Source organism: Anabrus simplex, chromosome 3 (assembly GCF_040414725.1).
Source record: "Anabrus simplex isolate iqAnaSimp1 chromosome 3, ASM4041472v1, whole genome shotgun sequence".
NCBI classification, from domain to species: domain Eukaryota; kingdom Metazoa; phylum Arthropoda; class Insecta; order Orthoptera; family Tettigoniidae; genus Anabrus; species Anabrus simplex.
In genome coordinates, this window is record NC_090267.1 from 82,054,800 (window position 1) to 82,077,723 (window position 22,924).

The 22,924-nt window shown below is 39.6% G+C and overlaps 1 protein-coding gene across 3 annotated transcripts in view; it reads right to left on the bottom strand.

Moving 5' to 3' along the window:
• The window catches only part of LOC136865996 (PTS-dependent dihydroxyacetone kinase 1, dihydroxyacetone-binding subunit DhaK), a 380,683-nt gene that overhangs the window by 6,606 nt on the left and 351,153 nt on the right, over positions 1 to 22,924 (bottom strand). The window lies entirely within an intron of this gene.

The window sequence follows — 22,924 nt, forward strand, 5'->3', positions numbered from 1 at the left end:
TGGGATATACGAGGGCTATGTTGTTTTCAAGGTCCGATTGGTCACGAAATGAAACAGCAGTACAAATTTGACACTTTTCTATTAGTAACACTTACTGATACATCACAGCTATTTTTCAACATAGTCGCCTCGCAGATTGAGACATTTGTCGTAGCGTGGTACCAACTCGTCAATGCCCTCTTGATAGAACGTTGCCGCCTGCACCTGTAACCATCTTTGTACGCCGGTCTGCAGCACCTTGTCGGTGTCAAAACGCTGTCCTCCTAGCCAGCGTTTCATGTGAGCAAAGAGGTGAAAATCTGATGGAGCCAGGTCCGGACTGTATGCTGGGTGATCGAAAACGTCCCACTGGAAACGCTGCAGGAGGTTCGTGGTGGCAGCTGCAGTGTGCGGCCGAGCATTGTCATGGAGGAGGACAATGCCTGATGACAACATCCCTCTCCGCTTATTCTGAATTACCCGTCGTAGACGTTGAATAGTCGCACAGTATGCGGCTGCAGTGATGGTGGAACCACGTTCCATGAATTCCACCAACAGAACTGCTTTCCGGTCCCAGAATACAGTAGCCATACACTTTCTGTTGGAGCATGTTCGCTTGAATTTCTTTGGCTTACTCGGGGAGTGCGAATGCATCCACTGTTTGGATTGCTCTTTTGTTTCTTCCATTTCAAAATGAACCCATGTCTCGTCCCCTGTGACAATTTTGTTCAAAAAATCCGGTCCTTCATCATGGTAGCGCTGGAGAAACTCTAAAGCGGCGCCCATTCCCTGTGTTTTGTGACGGTCAGACAGCATCTTCGGAACCCATCTCGCACAAAGTTTGCAGTACTGAAGTGTCTCACTCACAATTGTGTAGGGAGCTGACCTGGAAATTTCAGGAAACGAAGCACTCAACACAGAAATTGTGAACCGACGATTTTCTCGAATTGCCTGATCCACACGCTGAACAAGATCATCGGTTGACACACGCTTCCTTCCCTGGCCGCCTGCATCATGGACGTCTGTACGCCCTGCTGTAAAGTTCCTGCACCATTGTCGCACTTTGCTGTCGCTCATGCACGTTTCACCATACACATGACTTATTCGGCGATGAATTTCGGCTGCATTGCACCCCTCAGCCTGAAGAAATCGAATTACACCGCGCACTTCACACTTGGCGAGCGAAGCGATCGTTGTAGCCATGTTTACGAGCGCGCTGCACGTTCACTACTGACGGAACTGAGGTAAGGCGCATAACGGTCATTTCAGAGACGTTGCGCAACACATCTGCGCAGCGGTTCATCATATATTCGCGGGCGTTTGACTGTCGCGACCGATCGGACCTTGAAAAAAAAAATAGCCCTCGTAGTCACATGCAAATTGAGGAGAACAAGTTCTCTGCATAATATTTTCACAATGGTTGACAACAGTATATGATACATTGTTCATTCATAGAAACCACACTTTCTATGCATTATTTGTTTGCTGATTGAATAGTAATTGCCCTGTGTCATTATTGTTTTATGTTAGAAGTGCATTTATTTGCATGCTTTGTATTTTTGAGGTTACTCTGTGAGATTTGTAATGTCTTCAACAGATACGACTCCCAGGACGTATAGTGTAATTATTGCAGAATACTGCTAAGACAAAAAGAGAGTTAGTTGCTAATTTTTTGGGTGGGATTTAGGCTCTGATCAAGGGGGACTTTATTCTTTGGCATGTGGGGATGGTGTGTGGAGGAAAGAGAACCAGGGTAGAGTGTTATCTAGGAATTAGGTTAAGGCAAATGAAGATGAATGTACAGTAGAAGGGAAGGAAGGAAGGAAGGAAGGAAGGAAGGAAGGAAGGAAGGTAAGGTAAGGAGAAGGTGATAATTTTCCATGTTGGTGCCAACAACATAAGGCAAACAAAACTAGGTACCAACACAGTTTGGGATGTGTTAGATCTCGTAAAGGCTGCAGGGAGAAGTTTAAGGAAGCACATGTTTTTATCAATCGTATGGAGTGATACTGACTGGAGGTAGATCAAGGATTTTAATGAGACTATGCAGAGGGTTGAGAAAAACTGGGAGTGAGATTTGTAGATCCTAATGGGTGGGTAGAAGATAGGGATCTGTGCTCAGATGGCCTTCACATAAACCGCATAGATATGTATAAGTTAGGGGGTTTGCTTAGAAGAGTTATAGGGAGGCACATTCAGGAAAACATAGTGGACTAGGGAGCAGTGATAGGAGTACATGGAACTGGAAGTCAAGTAAGGATGACATAAAGTCGTTAGTGACAAAATGTAGAATTATTGTAATGAAAGGAATAGACTTAAGTAATTTAATAGATACACATTTACCAGATATTGTAATAGGAGTTGAATCATGGCAGAAAAAGTACTCTTACATTATGGACACAAAAATGTGCTCCCAGAAATGGAGTGTTTATTGTAGAGACAGGAGGGGGACACTCTTACTGGTGAAAGAAGAATTTGTAAGCTACGAAAATTTAAGGACGAGACACATACAATTCTAGATGTAAGGATAATATAAATATAAAGGTAATATAAAGATAATATAAAACTTAATATGTGTACAGACCTGGATGGTGATGCTGATGCTGAATTAATGGGTAAGATACTCGGCTATATGGGGAACAACATAGAAAGGCATGTGATTTTAGTGGGTGTTCTAGTTGACCAAATGTTAACTGAGAAGGTAATAAAAATGACAGAAAGCATGAGTAAGAAATGGTAAATAAGTTTGGTCTGGGGAGGACAGGTGAATCAGAAAGTGATGGAACCAACTAGAGGGAAGAATTTTCTAGACACAGTGCTCTTAAAACCAGATGAGCTCTATAGAGTAACTGAAGTGACAGATTGTATAAGAGAGTACAAAGCTGTTCTTGTCATAGTATTAAAAAATGTGATAGAAAGGAAGGTAAAAGTAGGACTATTAAGAAGTACTATATGGTTGATAAGACAGGTATGAAAGAGTTTGAAAAAAGTAATTGTGATCAGTTGAAAATGATAATAAACAACCTCTAGAATAGGTTTAAAACAATTGTCAAGGAGTGTATAAAACAGGTAAGTAACCTTAAAGGAGGTAAGGAATCTTAAAGACCTACCCTGTTATAACTGAGAAATAAAGAGATTATGAATGAGAAAGAAAAGGAATGGCTGTGAAAGTAAGGAGAGATTGAAAGAAACCAGGGAAATAAATGTAGCAAAATACAAGATCAGCTAAGAATAACATGATGACAAGCATAATTGATAGTCATATGAGTTTTAGTGGAAAATGGAAGGGTATGTATAAGTACTCATTCATGTTTAAGTTATCATTCAAAAAAAGGCTAGGAAAACAACAGATAGGGAATCTGCCACATGGGCAACTGCCCTAAATGCAGATCAGTAGTGACCGATTGATTGAAACTCCAAAGCAGAAACAGGTTCTAGGAAAGACATTCTAGGAATCATTAATGAACAAGGGGAGTGTACATGTGAGGAATTTTCTTTTTTTGCTAGTTGCTTTACGTCGCACCGACACAGATAGGTCTTATGGCGATGATGGGACAGGGAAGGGCTAGGAGTGGGAAGGAAGCGGCCGTGGCCTTAATTAAGGTACAGCCCTGGCATTTGCCTGGTGTGAAAATGGGAAACCACGGGAAACCATTTTCAGGGCTGCCGACAGTGGGGTTCGAACCTACTATCTCCCGAATACTGGATACTGGACACACTTAAGTGACTGCAGCTATCGAGCTCGGTATGTGAGGATTTGCAGGAGGCAGAAATATTTAGTCAGTAGTAAATAAAGACAGTTGGAATATGGTAGAGAAAGTGACTATTACTGATGAGGTACTGAACTTTACCAATGACAATAAAGACATTTACAAAATGATACAAATGTGAAAGCTAGAAAAGCAGCTGAATTGATAAGATCACTGGAGATATACTAAAGGCAATGGGATGGGATACATTGTCATATCTGAAAAATATTTATTTGACGTACTGTTTGCATAAAAAAGGCTATATCAAAATGATTGGAGAGTGGCTATAGTAGCCCAGTGCACAGAGGAAAGAGTGTTAACATCATCATTTCCCTTTATCCAGCTGTAGCCGGGTAGGGGCAAATATGGTTCCTCTCCACTTTCTTCGGTTTTTCCACCACTCCTCCTCCAACACTGTGTCCCAGTCCAGGTTTCTTTCTATAATGCTGCGTTGGATGGTATCCTTCCATCTCAATCGTGGTCGTCCACGGCCTCTCCTTCCTTGGATTTGCATTTCCATCACCTTTTTTGGCATTCTTTCATCGCTCATTCGCTTTATGTGCCCAAACCATCTTAGTCGGCTCTTCCCTATTCTATCATTCATTTTTTCCACTCCAATTTCTTCCCGGATTTTCTCATTCCTTATTTTGTCTCTTCTACTCTTCTGTATCATACTCCTCAAGAATTTCATTTCGGCTGCCTGTATTCGACTCTCATCCTTCTTTGTCATTGTTCAAGTTTCTGCTCCGTAAGTTGTTATGGGTACGTAATACATCTTGTACATAGTATCCTTTGCTTCCATTGGCACATCTTTGTCCCATAACATATTTCTTACACTATGATAGAAACAACTTTCAGCTTGAATCCTTTTACTAATCTCAGCATCCAGTCGAGCATTCTCCATTAATTCACTCCCCAGGTATTTAAACGTTTCCACTACTTCCAGGGGCTTGTCTGCAAGTCTAATCTGACCTTTCCCTTCTTTCTCCCCTCTAGTCATAACAAGAGTTTTACTCTTTTCTACACTTATTTTCAATCCACATTCTTCAATCTTCCCATTCACCACATTCAACTGTTCTTGAACCTTCCTGTTGTCTTCTCCCCAAATCACAATATCATCTGCAAATAACATCATGTTCATTTCTCTTCCTCCATATGCTGCTTTTGCCGTTCTCATGATGTCATCCATTACTATTGTAAACAGGATTGGTGATAGAACACTTCCCTGTCTCAGCCCACTAGTTATTCTGAACCAACTTGTCCTGCCAACTTGTGTTTGCACGCAACTACAACATTCCTTATACAATGCCATGATCATTTTTATTAATCCCTGTCCAATTCCTTTTTGCACCAGACTGTCCCAAACTTTCGTCCTAGGGACACTGTCATATGCCTTTTCAATATCAATGAATGTCATCACCATATCATTCCCGTACTCCCAATGCTTTTCCATTAGTTGTCTCATAATGAAAATGGGCTCTATTGTTGACCTTCCACTTCTGAAACCAAACTGATTTTCCTGTATCTGATTCTCAACCCTCAACCTTATTCTACTTTCCAGTATCCTTTCCATTATCTTAGCAACATGGGATATTAGAGTAATTCCCCTGTAGTTCTTCAAAACTTTCTTATCACCTTTCTTGAAAATTGGGATGATTATTCCTTTTTGCCAATCCTCAGGGACCTCCTTATTCTCCCAGACATTCCTGAGAACCCGATATGTCCACTGCAGGCCTACAGCTCCAGCTGCCTTTATCATCTCCACTGAAATTTCATCTATTCCAGCAGTTTTTCCATTCTTCATCTTTCTTACTGCCATTTCAATTTCATTCATTGTAATTTCTTTATCCATTTCTTCATCAAATAATTGCCTTTCCTGGTCATCCATTGAATGACTGTCATCCGTTCTTATGTTCAGCAGCTTCTGAAAATGCTCTCTCCATCTATTTCTTATTTCTTCTGGCTTTGTTAAAATTATGCCACCTTCATCCTTCACAAATCTGGTGTTTACTTGATCTCTCTTTTTGTTTCTTAAGATACCATACAGTAATTTCTTGCTGCCCTGCGTATCATCTCTCAATGTCTGTGTGAATAAGGCCCAGCTTTTCCTCTTTTCTTCCTCCACTACATTCTTGGCCAAATTCTTTGCCTCCACATATTTTCTTCTACTTTCTTCAGCCTTAGATGTTTTCCATGCTTTCCATGCCATTTTCTTTTCCTTCACTTTAATCTTTACCCTATCATTCCACCAGTGTGTTTCTTTGTCTTTCACATTTCCTGATGTTCTACCACACACCTTTTCTGCACATCCAACCAGTGCTTCCTTAAATATTTTCCATTCCTCTTCAACATTCCCCACCTCTGTCTGGGTACCAAGGGTATTATTTCCCTTTGAAATTCTTCTTGTATGCTTTTCTCCTTCAACTTCCATACTTTAATTCTTTTCTCTCTTCTTAATTGGGGTTTTTCAATCTTTCCAACTTTCAGTTTTCCTATCACAACTCTATGATCTCCACCAAAGGCTTCTTCAGGCATGGCTGTTACATCTACAAGGTTCTTCCGGTGTTCTTTCTCTATGATTATATAATCAATCATGGTCTTTGTCCGTCTGTCTCCCCAGCCATACCTTGTAATCTTCTGACTGTTCTTCTTCCTAAACCAGGTGTTTCCAACAATCATTTGATTCCTCATGCAAAAATCCACCAACAACTCGCCTTCTGGATTTACATTTCCATATCCAAAGGGCCCTACAACATCTTCCTTTCCTTGTCTTTCCATTCCAACTTATGCATTTAGATCTCCCATCAATAGTACTTCCTTATCTTCTATCTGTCTCTCCACTTCCTCTAAGAAGTCCTCTAGATGTTCATCTATGCAACCAGTTTGTGGGGCATACAACTGAAATAGATCTTTCACGCCATTTTCAAACTGGAGTCTCATCATCATCATCCTATCGCTGACGTACTTTGTATATTCCAGATACTCTTGGATTTCTCTTCTAAGTATGATGGCCACTCCATTTTTTGCTTCAGGTCCTCCGCTGTAATACAGCCTGTATCCTTCTCAGAGGGATCTCCCCTGTACCCCTCTTCTTGGTCTCGCACAGTCCAAGTATGGCTATACCTTTTTCTATCATGAAGTCAACCAGTTCTTCTGTCTTTCCTGTCAGTGTCAGTACATTAACTGTTGCAATTTTGATGTAGTTTGGTGCTGGTTGCCCATTTTTCACAGTTCCCCCAGCACCTGAAGAGCTGCGCGTCGCTTTTAGCAGGGGACGCCCTAACCTTTTCCGAGGCACCATATCTGCTTTTTTTTTTTAAACATAAAACAGCTAATTAAAGGCCAGTCAACTTGACGTATGTTGCATGTATGCCGTGGGAGAGCATCCTTTCTGATTATATTAGATGCATTTGCATTAACTGGTTTGATAGAAGATGCTTTGGGTTTCAGGAAGGTTATTCCAGTGGGGTTCAACTTGTTGGATTCCAGCAAGATATAGCAGATAATTTGGACTGTATTGCTATTGACCTATCTAAGACTTATGATACAGTAGTGTTATTGAAAGAGTGGCTGAATAGGAGGCTAAATTTCTAGAAAATAGAACTAACATAATTAGAGTAGGTGAAGCATTACATAATATGATCCTGTAACTATTAGAGTGGGGTCCTGCAAAGCAGTATTATTGGACTTTTATGTTTTATGATGTATATAAATGATACACGAAAAGAATTGGAATCACAGAAAATGATTTTTTAGATGATCTTGTACTGTATAGAGTGGTTACAGGATGGTGAGCAAATGAAAAAATATCTCAACAAAGTTGTGAGATGGACAGCAGACAATGGTATGTTGGTAAACAGGATAAAAAGTCAGGTTGTAAATTTCACCAAAAGGAAAACTCCTCTTGGTTTAATTATTGTGTTGATGGTGTGAAAATACCTCAAGAGTTCACCGTAAGTACTTAGGTATTGATATAAGGAAAGATTTTCATTGGGGTAATCACATTAACCTGATTGTAAATATAGGCAAATATTCATTTATAGGAAGAGAAATTAGTGAGTGGAATAATTTACCAATGGTGATGTTCAGTAATTTTCCACCTCAATTATTTAAGAAGACTAGGTAATCAACTGATAGGGATTCTGCCACTGGGTGACAGCCCTAAATGCAGATCAGCGGTGATTGATTTGTAGGTTCTGTAAATTGAATCACCCAATTTTTAGTAGCACGCACTGGTTCAGTTTCAGCCAAGAAAAAACTGGGTAAGGTAAAAAGAAAACTACACCAACCGTGATCAACTTCTCCTTAGAAAAAGCAAATCAAACCCTAGCTTCACTGCTGCAGACTTTGCTTGAAAATCAGGTGGCAGGGGAGTGAATCTGTACATGACTAATATTCTTCATAGACTTCTAGAAGGCAAACTTCCAAAGAAAGTCCTTCTAACAGGATAAATGAGCAGGAAACGTCTCTTGTGGGCATTTATGCATCAAGATTGGTCAATGTAACAAAGTTCTTTCCTCTGATGAAAGTAACTTTGATGTGCTGGGCAGAGGATTGAATATTTGCCCTGAGCCCAAGACTGTCAGGAGGGTTGAGCGAGTGGGGCAGTTCGTTCAAGTTCCACATTTTAGTTGATGGCCCTCGTATATATCATTTTGAAAACACGAACTTTTGATTAAGTGGGCCTTCAAAAAAATATTTTTTAAAGACCTATGTCTAAGTCTAATTATGGCTATAAACTTCAGTTGGCATTGGCTTAACTAATAATTAACTCTATAAGTATCACAAGATTTCTAGGGAACTAAATTCAATGAAATATCTCTTGCCCTGCCAATAGAATGTTGGAAGAAAGGAAGGAGATGAGATCTAGACAATTTAAAGGAAAAGAGAGCGAGGGACTGTTTCAAGGAACATGTTGCACAAGGACTAAATGAAAAGGCTGAAGGAAAAATGGATGAATAGGGGACATTTCTGAAGAATGACATCTGAAGGGCTGCTGAAGAAAGATAAGGTCAAGGAAGAATCAATAGATAATTGAGAGACCGGGCGAGTTGGCCATGCACATAGAGGTGCGCAGCTGTGAGCTTGCATCCGGGAGATAGTAGGTTCGAATCCCACTATCGGCAGCCCTGAAAATGGTTTTCCATGGTTTCCCATTTTCACACCAGGCAAATGCTGGGGCTGTACCTTAATTAAGGCCACGGCCGCTTCCTTCCAACTCCTAGGCCTTTCCTATCCCATCGTCGCCATAAGACCTTTCTGTGTCGGCGCGGCGTAAAGCCCCTAGCAAAAAAAAAAAAAGATAATTGCGACGATGCAAGGCCTGACTGATGAATGGCAGAAGTACAAGAATGGAAAAAAAAAAAGATGATGATGGTGTCTGTTGTTTAAAGGGGCCTAACAGCTAGGTCATCGGTTCCTAATGGTAAGAGATGAACGAAACTAAAATTAAAACATCAAAATTTATCCACTGACTAGAATCTAAAACAAATGATGTTGAAAAAAATTATAGTGAAACAAAAACAATCAGTAGATCCAATTCTCAAAGCCTGATGCATTGTTATCTAAAGGTCACCAGCCCCTCATAATGATACTAATCACTGGCAGGCAGAACCATGGTGTTCCTCCTATAATGGTACTTATCACAGGTAACATAGACTCATGGTGTTTCTCTAATGGTGGTACTAATCAGAGGAAATGTAGACCTATCGTATGTCACACACAATGGCATCACTCACAGGTAACACAAACCCATGATGTTTCGCACATAAGGGTACTACTCATTAGCAACGCAGACCCATGGTGTTTCGCACATAGTGGGACTAATCACAGGCATCGGTATTTCTGAGGTGTCTCTCACTAAGTGGAACTAATCACAGGCAACGTGTACTCAGGGTGTTGCTCACATCATCAGTATACAGCTCCAGTTTCCTGGGCACTGTTAATGAGCCTCTTCCACTTCTTCCTGACCATATACAACTTGTCATGGAGAACATCATCCACTGTCCATCCTCTGGTAAGTAGTTCAACCTTGATCATGTCCATTCATTGGGTTTTAGGTCTTCCTGCAGGTCTTTTTCCCTCCACCTGTCTTTCCAGAATTATTCTGCCTGTTCTCGTAGGCTCCATCCTCATCACATGCCCATACCACCGTAGTCTGGATGTGCCGATTTGGTCTAATAGGGATGTCTTTATTCCAACTTCTTTCCTCACCTCCTCATTTCTTAACTTGTCCATCTTGGTCTTCTGGATGGTGGATCTAAGAAATTTAATCTCTGATGCTTGCAGTCTTGATGAATATCATTTTGTGAGGGTGCACGCTTCAATACCATAGGTCAATATTGGTATGAAATAGCTGTAAAACATCATCAGTTTGGTCGGTTTTGGAAATCATGTCATCACATAAAAGTGTTCTTACTTGTTGGTAGAATTCTGATCCCTTTTGCACTCTGTTTGTAATTTCCTTCCTGACCAAATTATCACTAGAGATTATACTTCCAAGGTAAGGAAAACTATCCACACACTCTAGCTGGTGGTCTCCTAGTTTTACACTTGCTGGATGCCGTTCTCTGTTGACTGCCATCACCACTGTCTTGGTCTTACTGATGTTGAGGTTATATTCCTGAAACTGGGATTTCCATACATTGAGTATGATCTGTACTTCCTCTTCTATTTCACCCCAAATCATAATATCATCAGCAAAGGCCACTGCATTCAGTTCATCTAACTTTTCCTTGATGTTCTTCATTATATTGTCCATAACAGTAATGAAAAGTAGTGGGGACAGTGCACTTCCTTGTTGAACTCCACTCTCGGTCTCAAACCATGATGATTGACCTTCCCCAATTTGTACATAGCTAGTACAGTCTTCGTACAACATCTGACTTTTCCTTACCAATTCTTCAGGCACATTTCTTTTCGTCAGACACTCCCAGATCTCATCTCATATAACACTATCATAAGCCTTTTCAATAACCAGGAATACAATGACCAGGTTCTTGCCTTTATCCCAATACTTTTCTATCAGCATGCGGGTGCTAAAAATTAGATCCATTGTTGATCTGTTACTTCTGAATCTATATTGCTCCTCCTCTAACTGTGGTTCAATGATGGTTCTCAATCTCCTTTCTATGATCTTTTCTAGAATTTTTAGCTCATGGGACAGCAGTGTTATTCCTCTATAGTTGGTGGGTTTCCATCTGCTGCCTTTCTTAAACAGGGGAATTATAACGCCCTTGCTCCAATCTGCAGGTATAGTGCTCACATAGTGCTACTAATCATAGCAAGATGTCCACCTGTATGGAAAACCTGGGAAACAGGGAAATGTCAAGGAATTCGATAAATAACGGGAAAACCTGGAAATGTCAGGGAATTCAGGAAAAAATCTGGAAATTCCTTCTTCTGCCAGATAAAATTGACATACCATTTTTATCCATGTAATATAAACACATTGTTCAGTTTTGATAACATTAATCCAGGGCATGTCTTTTATGCCAGGAATAAAATGTAATGAAAATAAATTGTGATCTCGAACGTGAAGTAACCAATAATATCAGTAGCTATATGACTGATCGATCGAATTTTCAATATTTTGATCTGCTTACTATTGAATATTCTGTGTTGGTGAGGAATGGCGAGCTTGATGAATTAGGCCTATATTGCGTTCTCAGTTTTTCTAATCGCTTAATTGCATGGCTTCCACAACAAAATATGCATATAGACAAAATTCTACAACCCAACGGATGACTGTGTTTGTTTAATATGTAATGACGTGTGCGATAGTTACTGCCTCGTAAAATGTAAAAACAGACACAAAACACTGACTGAATGCAGAAAAGTGTGAAATTCTCTTAAACTTAATACTCATTTGAGTGATCATTATTATTATTATTATTATTATTATTATTATTATTATTATTATTATTATTATTATTATTATTATTATTATTATTATTAAATGCACTGATGTAGGTAAGCCTTGTGTAAATGTGTAGTGCATTGTAACACCATTTGGGCTGTGCCATGTTGAGTTTCCAACCTATCTTTCGTGCGAGGGGTTCAGAAGTTTTGAGGCACGACTAGTAGCTTGTGATATCATGTGTAATTTTGTGTATACACAACAAGATTTAAAATAGTGACATCACATTGTAAGATGAAGGTTACCGGGCGAGTTGGCCGCGTGGTTAGGAGCGCGCAGCTACGAGCTCGCATTCAGGAGATAGTGGGTTCGAATCCCACTGTTGGCAGCCCTGAAGATGGTTTTCCGTGGTTTCTCATTTTCACTCCAGGCAAGTGTTGGGGCTGTACCTTAATTAAGACCACGGCCGCTTCCTTCCCATTCCTAGGCCTTTCCTGTCCCATCGTCGCCATACGACCTATCTTTGTCGGTGCGACGTAAAAAAAAAGATGAAAGTTGTTTGTTGGTTAAGAGATTTTGAGTTTGTGAAGTATGTTTGGATGTATTCGGTTTTGATCCAGCCAATCCCAAGCTGCCATTCATATCGATTTATATCGGTTGAGTGTAACTTCAAAACCTGGCTGACAATTGTATTGTCTACATCACTATGTGGTTAAGCTACCTCACTCCGTGTGTGTAGTATAGGTTTAATAGTGCTCAGTGTAGATGAAGTTTTATTTACATCCGTGTGTTGGTTAGTATATAGTTAGTCTGTGTATCATACCTCAGTATAGTTCATGAAAGACAAGTGGCAAGAATGTGACTCGGGAAAAATTGGCACCGTGGTCTCGATCAGCCATATAACATCCTTCCTATGCGGTCATTAGCCATGAATAATTTATTTCTTTTATTCTTATTAATAATGTACATATTCTCGTTTTAGTGTAGGATATTGTTAGGAAGTGCATGCACTATCTTAGAAGGATTTGCGAATTTGTTTTCACTTGTGATTCATGTGTGATTTTCATAATACGGTATTACATTTTACGAGGGCTGTGTGCCGCAGTTATATTGCATCAGCTGTTATTGAAGCAGTAGAGTGCTGGCAGCATAGATAAGGCAATGCTCACATGTTTTACGAACTGTCAATTTAGAAGAAAGCCGTGCAGAATTTAGGACTATTTAAAAGATTTTTACAATATCCTTATCTTACTGCCAACGGCCGTAGCTGTGTTGAAACACATGATCCCGTGAGATCTCCGAAGTTAAGCAACATTGGGCGTGGTCAAGATTTGGATGGGTTGCAACGCGCTGGGAATGGAGGAGCGGAAAGGAGCCGGCCACCCTACCATACGTAAACTCTGGCTCAGGCACACCTCTGCAGAGGTTTGGACCTGCCTTCGGGCAGAATACACCCTTACCTTACCTTATCTTACTTCTTTTTTCAGCTAACAATATCTTCATCAAAGTCAAGGAAAACTTGGTTTAATGAAGGGTGGCTGTTTGATGATACTTTCAGAACATGGTTGAAACCCATGCCTCAGGACAAATTTTCAGCATATTGCATAATATTGTAATCTGCATAATATGTAAAACATTATTTTCTCTTGGCAACATGGGAAAGCAGGCATTAAAAAGTCACATGGGAAGAAAGAAGTATGTCAGTAGTGTCAAGTTCAGCCAGTTCTCGTCATCCCTTTCAAGTTATTTTAAAAAAGGAACATTCAAATAGTAAAGTAACAAAAGACTTAAACTCAGTAGATAATACCAAATACTTTAATAGTAGAGGCGCGCGGCTGTGAGCTTGCATCCGGGAGATAGTAGGTTCGAATCCCACTATCGGCAGCCCTGAAGATGGTTTTCCGTGGTTTCCCATTTTCACACCAGGCAAATGCTGGGGCTGTACCTTAATTAAGGCCATGGCCGCTTCCTTCCAACTCCTAGGCCTTTCCTATCCCATCGTCACCATAAGACCTATCTGTGTCGGTGCGACGTTAAGCCCCTAGCAAAAAAAAAAACTTTAATACACTAATACCGGACAGCTCTATCTCAACAGCATTGAGTGGAGTGCGAACAGCGACGGTGGTGACATCTAGCGTGTTGGTGTGAACTGCATACTTGTCTATGCTACAGGTGAGAGGAATTCACTACACTTATTGGAAATATTGTTGTTAAAATAATTGAATAATCATAATAATTAAGAATGAAATTTTAAAATATGAAATGCCTCCTTCATAAACCTCCAAACGAGCATTATGGTAGCCGCGCCTTTTGCTATGTCTTAAAAATTATAAAGCAGAATTTGTTTGAGGGTCCACTCTGGAGGAAATATTTAACAACTACTCTCTACTCTTTCTAGCCTTTTCTCGATTACCTAGCGCAGGATTTTGTATGGACTTAGCCTAGTTTTCCGGCCGAATGCCTTTCCTAACAGCACTCATATGTGGAGGGATATATAACATACTATTGCGTGTTTCTGTGGTTGTCTTTCGTATGATGTGTTGTATATACTTGAAGATGCGTATGAATACGAACACAAACCCTTAGCCCTCGACCTAATGGAATTAACAGACGTGACTAAATTCTCCGACTCAGCCGGGAATCGTACCAGGGCCCTCTGAATCGAAGGCCAGTACGGTCACCATTCGATGATGATTTTAAGAGGAAGTACAACTGACCAGCCATCCTCTATTAGCACTAATCAGAAGGGAAATGGAAGAGGTCCAACACTCCGAAGAATGAAGGTATCATAAAAAATTGTGGGGAGGGGGGCGGCACGAAGCGCTAACTATTCAGCCAAAGCGCTAGAGGAGGCAGATAACTTAACAACATCCATGATTTATTAACATTTTGGGGAAAGAGAAGCTGTAATTAAGGTACAGGATTTTTGGTCCATTATTTTTTACTTCTTCTTCGGTATGGCCAATCTTCCCGAACTTTACAGGGAAACTCACCTCACACTGCCATCTTGCTCTTGCTGTAATTTGAATTTTCTGTTTTACCTCTGAAGACAGAAATACATAATATATATAACACATACTGGTCGCATGAGTGAACTACAATGTTCCTGACAAGGAAGAAGTGTTCATATTTCGTTAAGTCTCTTTCACACATTTATGCATGAAGAATTACCATACACACGTATTACATTAGTTGGACTGGTGCTCAAGCCTATGCCAATAATACACTGAAATAATTTTCTTTCGCCGGACTGATTTGCTCAGACGGTTGATGCGATGTCCTTCTGATCAAAATTTGGCAGGTTCGATCCTGGCTTAGTCTGGTGGTATTTGAAGGTGCTTAAATACGTTAGTCTTGTGTAGGTAGATTTACTGGCATGTAAAAGAATTCCTGCGGGGCTATATTCCGGCACCTCGGCATCTCCGAAAACCGTAAAAGTACTTAGTGGGACGTAAAGAAAATAATAATAATAATAATAATAATAATAATAATAATAATAATAATAATAATAATAATAATAATAATATTATATAATATTTATTATATATATTTATTATATATTTATTATATAATATTATATATTTATTATATAATATTTATTATATAATTTATTATATAATATTATTATTATTATTATTATTATTATTATTATTATTATTATTATTATTATTATTATTATTATTATTATTCAGTTTCAAGACTACCGCGATAACCACTACGGTATGCTACAGGCCCACAAGTTTTCGATTGTGAAATTTAACAATGTGGACCCTCAAGTTTGAGTATACTAGAGTTCCATATTTGTTAATATTATTGGTTTTACGTCCCACTAACATTTCAGTAGAGTAACCTATTTGATTGATTTTCTTAATATAAGGGGCATAGAATGTAACCTCAACACAAGTGCGAGGTCATTACTTTATTTAATACTTGGGGTCCTTATCAGTTTCCATGCTCATTATTTTGCTGGACAATTTACACAATACAACACAATACACAATACACAATCAATACTGATCTGCATTTAGGGCAGTCGCCCAGGTGGCAGATTCCCTATCTGTTGCTTTCCTAGCCTTTTCCTAAATGATTTCAAAGAAATTGGAAATTTATTGAACATCTCCCTTGGTAAGTTATTCCAATCACTAACTCCCCTTCCTATAAATGAATATTTGCCCCAATTTGTCCTCTTGAATTCCAACTTTATCTTCTTCCTCAGCGCATAATACTTATCTTGGAATATAACTGCAACGCAAGATTATTTAGTGACAAACACTGATATATTATAAACAACATGGCAGTGCGCCAAGAATCATTAGATGGCAATATGTTATTGAAGAGTTGGTCACACCAAGCCATGTAGGTAGCAGCACTATTGACTTTCTCGCTGAAAAAAAGCAAGCTGTCCGGTATTGCCATATTAAAGTATTTGATAATACCTGGCCGTGCACAAATTGCCCTCTGCCTGCCACAGCTACCACAACGAACTCTATCACATATGACTCCACTTCTTCTTCTTCTTCTTCCATTAAAGAAGGTTCACCAGAGACTAGATGTCTACAGAATTATCTTTCAAGAGAGAGTAACCAAAGCTGAGATTATATGGTGCATGCATACAGTCATGCAACACCATTCTTTACGTGCCAGTGAAGCTAGTGTACGTTTGTTTCCAGACTCTGAAACAACTTCAAAAGTTCAACTGCACAGAACAAAAGTTGCTTATACAATCACTCATGGTTTAGCTCTCTATTTCCATAAACAAGTTCTTGAGTAAGTGCACACATTTCACAGTTGGGTTTGACGAGTCACTGAATAAAGTTTCTCAGGTGGGCCAAATGGATCTTGTAGTTCATTGTTTCAATCCTGATACCAATGAAGTATGCAATTCTTATTTTTATTCCATGTTTTTTGGTCACTCTACCTCCTCAGATTTGTTAAATGTTTTTTTTTTTGCAAGCACAGCAAGGACTCTATCTAAAAAAAAAAAAAAAAGAAACTTACAAATTTCATTGGATGGTCCAAATGTTAATAAAAAGTTCCTTCAGAATTTTGGTAAGTTATTAAATGATGATCTAGATGCTCCCATTTTGTTGAACATTGGATCTTGTGGCTTGCACACTGTGCACAATTCATATAAAATGGCAGTAAAAGAAATCCTAAAAGTTTCAGACAGATCTTCCATTTGCATCATTCCTTTATGAATTTTTTATTGATGATAAATGTCATGACAAGGTTTGTTAAGTCTGAGTTATTGCAGTCTTCAGAAAATGTCCTAAAATGAATTTAGACAGTAAAGAAAATCTTCTGCCTGCATCTAAAATTGACATAGGTTATGCTGCTAAAGCAGCACTTCATGGCACTCCTGGATTAAATGTTAGAGATATATTAGTGTTTCGCACAGATTGTCTAAGAGGAATTGTAGCTTTATGCAATAACTTACTGGAAAGGTCACCGCTGGCATATCATCGTCATCATCATCATCTGCAGTTTCTGGCTGTTGGCCGGGTCTGCTCACCGCTGGCATATAAACTGACTAAATTAATTTCTTGTTTCGATCTAAGTGTAGCCAAGTAGCCTCTAAGCAGCAGGTTAGTAAGGATAGCTTTAAATGCCTTGTTGAAAACAAATGGATCTCGGGTAATGAAGCCGATCATGTACAAAGGGGGTTCACTTCTGTTTGTGAGAATGATACTTTGAAAGAAGAAGTGAATTCTTTGACTTATAAAGACAAGAGGTTAGATCACTTTTGGCTTTGCACAGTAAATTTGAAAACAGAAAAGTTGGCTTCATTTCTCAAAATGATACTAATATTGTTTCATGGAAATGCTTCACTTGAACGTGGTTTTCCTTTTAATAAAGAAATTATAGTAGGGAATATGCTACAAGTATCCTTTGTAGCACAAAGAATAATATGTGATGCTATCCCAAACCCTGGTGGAATTGAAAAGGTCTCCATTAATAAGAACATGTTCCATGCTGCAAGGAGTGCTCATCAAAAAAAAAAAAAAAAAAAAAAAAAAAAAAAAAAAAAAAAAAAAACTTGTGTTTCAATCAATACTGATCTGCATTTAGGGCAGTCGCCCAGGTGGCAGATTCCCTATCTGTTGCTTTCCTAGCCTTTTCCGAAATGATTTCAAAGAAATTGGAAATTTATTGAACGTCTCCCTTGGTAACTTATTCCAATCCCTAACTCCCCTTCCTATAAATGAATATTTGCCCCAGTTTGTCCTCTTGAATTCCAACTTTATCTTCATATTGTGATCTTTCCTACTTTTATAGACGCCATTCAAACCTATTCGTCTACTAATGTCATTCCACGCCATCTCTCCGCTGACAGCTCAGAACATACCACTTAGTCGAGCAGCTCTCCTTCTTTCTCTCAATTCTTCCCAACCCAAACATTGCAACATTTTTGTAACGCTACTCTTTTGTCGGAAATCACCCAGAACAAATCCAGCTGCTTTTCTTTGGATTTTTTCCAGTTCTTGAATCAGGTAATCCTGGTGAGGGTCCCATACACTGGAACCATACTCTAGTTGAGGTCTTACCAGAGACTTATATGCACTCTCCTTTACATCCTTACTACAACCCCTAAACACCCTCATAACCATGTGCAGAGATCGGTACCCTTTATTTACAATCCCATTTATGTGATTACCCCAGTGAAGATCTTTCCTTATATTAACACCTAGATACCTACAATGGTCCCCAAAAGGAACTTTCACCCCATCAACGCAGTAAGTAAAACTGAGAGGACTTTTCCTATTTGTGAAACTCACAACCTGACTTTTAGCCCCATTTATCAACATACCATTGCCTGCTGTCCATCTCACAATATTTTCGAGGTCACGTTGCAGTTGCTCACAATCTTGTAACTTATTTATCACTCTATAGAGAATAACATCATCCGCAAAAAGCCTTACCTCCGATTCCACTCCTTTACTCATATCATTTATATATATAAGAAAACATAAAGGTCCGATAACACTGCCCTGAGGAACTCCCCTCTCAACTATTACAGGGTCAGAAAAAGCTTCACCTACTCTAACTCTCTGATATCTATTTTCTAGAAATATAGCAACCCATTCAGTCACTCTTTTGTCTAGTCCAATTGCACTCATTTTTGCCAGTAGTCTCCCATGATCCACCCTATCAAATGCTTTAGACATGTCAATCGCGATACAGTCCATTTGACCTCCAGAATCCAAGATATCTGCTATATCTTGCTGGAATCCTACAAGTTGAGCTTCAGTGGAATAACCTTTCCTAAAACCGAATTGCCTTCTATCGAACCAGTTATTAATTTCACAAACATGTCTAATATAATCAGAAAGAATGCCTTCCCAAAGCTTACATACAATGCACGTCAAACTTACTGGCCTGTAATTTTCAGCTTTATGTCTATCACCCTTTCCTTTATACACAGGGGCTATCATAGCAACTCTCCATTCATCTGGTATAGCTCCTTCGGCCAAACAATAATCAAATAAGTACTTCAGATATGGTACTATATCCCAACCCATTGTCTTTAGTATATCCCCAGAAATCTGATCAATTCCAGCCGCTTTTCTAGTTTTCAACTTTTGTATCTTATTGTAAATGTCATTGTTATCATATGTAAATTTTATTACTTCTTTAGTGTTACTCACATCCCCTATCTGGACATTATCCTTGTAACCAACAATCTTTACATACTGCTGACTGAATACTTCTGCCTTTTGAAGATCCTCACATACACACTCCCCTTGTTCATTAATTATTCCTGGAATGTCCTTCTTGGAACCTGTTTCTGCCTTAAAATACCTATTCATACCCTTCCATTTTTCACTAAAATTTGTATGACTGCCAATTATGCTTGCCATCATGTTATCCTTAGCTGCCTTCTTTGCTAGATTCAATTTTCTAGTAAGTTCCTTCAATTTCTCCTTACTTCCACAGCCATTTCTAACTCTATTTCTTCCCAGTCTGCACCTCCTTCTTAGTCTCTTTATTTCTCTGTTATAATAAGGTGGGTCTTTACCATTCCTTACCACCCTTAAAGGTACAAACCTGTTTTCGCATTCCTCAACAATTTCTTTAAACCCATCCCAGAGTCTGTTTACATTTTTATTTACCGTTTTCCACCGATCATAGTTACTTTTTAGAAACTGCCTCATACCTGCTTTATCAGCCATATGGTACTGCCTAACAGTCCTACTTTTAAGACCTTCCTTTCTATCACATTTATTTTTAACTACCACAAAAACAGCTTCATGATCACTAATACCATCTATTACTTCAGTTTCCCTATACAGCTCATCTGGTTTTATCAGCACCACATCCAAAATATTTTTCCCTCTGGTTGGTTCCATCACTTTCTGAATCAGCTGTCCTTCCCATATTAACTTATTTGCCATTTGTTGGTCATGCTTCCTGTCGTTCGCATTTCCTTCCCAATTGACATCTGGCAAATTCAGATCTCCCGCTACAATCACATTTCTTTCCATGTCGTTTCCCACATAGCTGACTATCCTATCAAATAATTCCGAATCCGCATCGGTGCTACCCTTTCCCGATCTGTACACTCCAAATATATCAAGTTGCCTATTATCTTTAGAAATGAGCCTTACACCTAGAATTTCATGTGTCTCATCTTTAACTTTTTCGTAGCTTACAAATTCTTCTTTCACCAGAATGAAAACTCCCCCTCCCACTTTCCTATCCTATCTCTACGATACACACTCCAGTATAAATGGTCCGTTATTGGACATTATAAATTTTCCAGCTAACTCATTCCTGGTTGCCAGCGTTTCGCCCCCGTGTGCTAGGCTGGGCTCATCAGTTGGTACCTAGCACACCTACCAAGACGCTGGATAGTGCATACTGTGGAGGCCACTGCGTAGGCTAATTGCAGCCACCGGCAGTGCCAATGCACTATGAGAGACATTGTCTCATTATCAAAAATTGATGCCTGCTTGGCCATCAGATGATGTAGATTCAACTCCTATTACAATATCTGGTAAATATATATCTATTAAATTACTTAATTCTATTCCTTTCTTTACAATACTTCTACAGTTCAACACTAACAATTTTATGTCATCCCTACTTGATTTCCAGTTCCCTGTTCCCTTATCACCGCTCCCTAGGCCATCCCATTTCCCTGAATGTACCTCCCTATTACCCTTCCAAACAAATTTCCTAACTTGTACGTACCACTGCGGTTTAAATGAAGGCCATCCGAGCGCAGATCCCTATCTCCTACCCACCCATTAGGATCTAGAAATTTCACTCCCAGTTTCCCACATACCCACTCCATAGTCTCATTTAAATCCCCAATCACCCTCCAGTCAGTATCCCTCCTACACAGTATTCCACTAATAACAATCTCTGCTTTCTTAAACTTCACCCGTGCTGCATTTACCAGATCCCACACATCTCCAACTATGTTGGTACTTATATCAGCTTGCCTTACGTTGTTGGTACCAACGTGAAACACTACCACCTTCTCCTTCCCCTCCTCCCTCTCTTCTACTTTCCTCAACATCTGCCTCAACCTAATTCCTGGATAACATTCTACCCTGGTTCCCTTTCCTCCACACACTTTCCCCACGTGTCTAACGATGGAATCCCCCATGACCAGAGCCTCAACCCTACCCACCTCATTTGATCCCCTCCACTCCTGGTCAGCCCTATCTTTCCTGATAGCTGCAGAAGCTTATTAATTTCACAAACATGTCTAATATAATCCCATGACCCTGTTCCACCTGTCTTTTCCTATCCTCTACTCTATTTTTCCCTTTCCTACCTTTTCCCTTCCTCCTACTTCCACGCATCTCAGCAACAGTTCCCTCTCCCTCATCTTCCCTCTGTTGTTCTACCTGGAGTGACTCGTACCGATTTCGCACGGACACCTGTCCTGAATTCTGATCCTGAATAGAGCCTTTGGCCTGCAATCTCCTTCCCCTTAGAACATTAGACCACCTGTCTTCTACAACTCCTCCCTTTCCTTCCCCTCCCTCTTGTACACCTACTGTAACCTGTACATTGTTTGAGGGAGTCCTATCTTCCTTCCTGTCTTCTGTGAGACATGCTTTGTAAGTTCAAAATCTAAAGGAGAAACGTGAAGCATTGGAAGTAGAAGATTCTTTGCAAAAAAAAAAAAAAAAAAAAAGAGAGAGAGAAAGGCTGCTTTGTTGCTGAAAGAATTAGAAGAAAAGAAGCGGAGGGTGATGGCAAAAGCTCGCCAGTCTTTAGTGGCTATGAAGAAATTTCTTTGCTGAACCAATAATGGTTGTACATTTAAAAAAACTTAAAGTGAATTTAATTAGACTAAATTAAACTTCCAAGTTTTAAAATTTAATATGCACGTTAATTGCTCATTTATTTTTTTGGATGTAAGTTTTTAAAATGTATTGTAATATTACTGATACTTCCTTTATAATTTTTTTTTTGTTGTCATTGTGTGTCAGGGAAAAAACTGGTTTTTATGTCTGGAAAACAGGGAAATGTCAGGGAATTTTAAAATCTGGATTTGGTGGACACCCTGCATAGGCAATATAGACCCATGGTGTATGACACATTATGGTAACAACCACAGGTCATAAAAACCCATGGTATTCGTCACACAATGGAACTACTCTCAGGTAACGCGCACCCATGGTTTCCACACATAGTGGTACTTACCACGGGCACCAGCACAACCCATGGTTTTTCTCACATAGTGGTACTAATCACAGGCAACATACACCCATGATGTTTCTCGTAAAGTGATACTACTCGTATGTAGTGCAGATCCATTCTGAACCCAGGGGAACCCACACATTCCAGCAAAGTGTTACGGCACATGGGCATTAGTTCACACAGCCGAATGCCCGCTCTCCCACTTTGGTGGAATACACACAATCGTAGTCCCTACTAACCACAGAACCATGGTGTTCCTCATATAAAGGCACTACTCATTGGTAACGTAGATCCACGGTTGTCCACACATGGTGGTACTAACTGCAAGTAACGTCGACCCATGGTGTTCCTCATGTAATGGTACTAAGCACAAGTAGTTTCATGGTTCTAATGTCATCATCCCTTGGTTGCCCCTTTTAGTTGCCTCTTTTTACAGGCAGGGGATACCATGAATGTATTCTTTGTCTGTGTTCCCCACCCACAGAGGCTTATGTGTTTGGTCCGCAAGAACTGTTTTATTTCCCTCAAGTCCGCCGGCAAGCCTGTTAGGACCCCCCTATCCACCACCTGGGATGCGCCACATGGCAGTATCACCTCTCCCCCTGCTACGCCAGCGTAGTAGGTTCGTGGTGGAGAAAAAAAAGAGGTGGGCTAAAAAGAATACAGGCGACTAAAGAAT